This window comes from Meleagris gallopavo, chromosome 1, assembly GCF_000146605.3.
Source record: "Meleagris gallopavo isolate NT-WF06-2002-E0010 breed Aviagen turkey brand Nicholas breeding stock chromosome 1, Turkey_5.1, whole genome shotgun sequence".
Lineage (NCBI taxonomy): Eukaryota > Metazoa > Chordata > Aves > Galliformes > Phasianidae > Meleagris > Meleagris gallopavo.
The window spans coordinates 60,417,090-60,418,413 of NC_015011.2; positions in this window are offsets into that span (position 1 = coordinate 60,417,090).

Below are 1,324 nucleotides of genomic sequence, written 5' to 3' on the forward strand. Positions count from 1 at the left end.
CACTGAAAAGCCAGCTCTCCACCTGTCCTCAGAGGGGAGGTGTTCCTGGGATCATTTCTGTTACTCTCCTCTGGCTGCGCTCCAACAGGTCCACATCTGTGTGTGTGCACTGAGGAATCCACACCTGGACACAGTACTCCAGATGAGCACAGCACAGAGTAGAGGGGCAAGATCACCTCAAAAGCCTTGCTGAAGTTCAGACGGATGACATCAACAGCTCTTCCTTTATCCATTGCCGAGTTACACCATCACAGGTCACTAGGTTGGTCAGGCGGGACCTGCTCTTGGAGAACTTATGCTGGTTGTCCCAATCACCCTTCTCTCTTCCATATGCCTTAATACAGCTTATAGAAAGATCTGCTCCATGATCTTCCTCAGCACAGAGGTGAGGCTGACAGGTCAGCAGTTTCCTGGGCTGTCCTTTCTACCCTTCTTAAAAATGGGTGTGATAATGCCTTTTTTCCAGTCACTAGCACCTGGCCACCATGGCTTTCCAAATAGCATTGAGTGTGGCTTGGTGACTTATATCAGCCAGTTCCTTCATGACTAAGGGATGCATCCCATCGGGACACTTAGATGTACGGATGTTCAGTTCCGTCAGGTGGTTGCAAAACTGATTTTCACTTACAGCAGGAAGGACACTGCTGCCCCAGTTCCCACCTTCTAAACAGCTGACTTGAGGGCTTGGTATAGAGCAGTTGCCAGTGAAGACTGAGGCAGAAACGTTGTTGAGTACCTCAGCCTTCTCCATTGTTACCAGCTTGTCTATATTACTGACAACCAGAACAGGAAAGTCCAGGAGAGTGATGTATACCTATATAGAAGCCCTTCTTACTTCACTCTGCACCCTTTGCCAGTTCCAGTTGGGACCTGGCCTTCCTGACCCCATCCCTACACAGCCTATCAGCATCCCTACACTCCTCCCACAGTATCTGTCTCTGCATCTGCTGTTTGTGCATTCTCTTCCTGCACTCCAGTTCAACCAGAAGGTCTTGGTTCAGCCATGCTGGTCTTTTGCCTTTTTTTTCTGACTTCCTATACCTGGGGATGCAGAGCTCTTACATCCTAAGAAAAGCTTCCTTAAAACTCTGCTCCACCCTCTTGTCCTTGAGGGCAGTTTCCCAGGGGGTTTTGTTGACTATCTCCCTGAAAAGCTAGAATTTGGCTTTCCAAATATTAAGCTTTCTGGTTTTACTCTTTGCCTCATATCCTTCTGGAATGTGAGCTCCATCATCACATGGTCACTATAGCCCAGGCAGCCTCCAATCCTTATGTCACCCAGTTCAATAGTGAGCAACAGGTCCAGCTCTGCATCCCCCCCCCC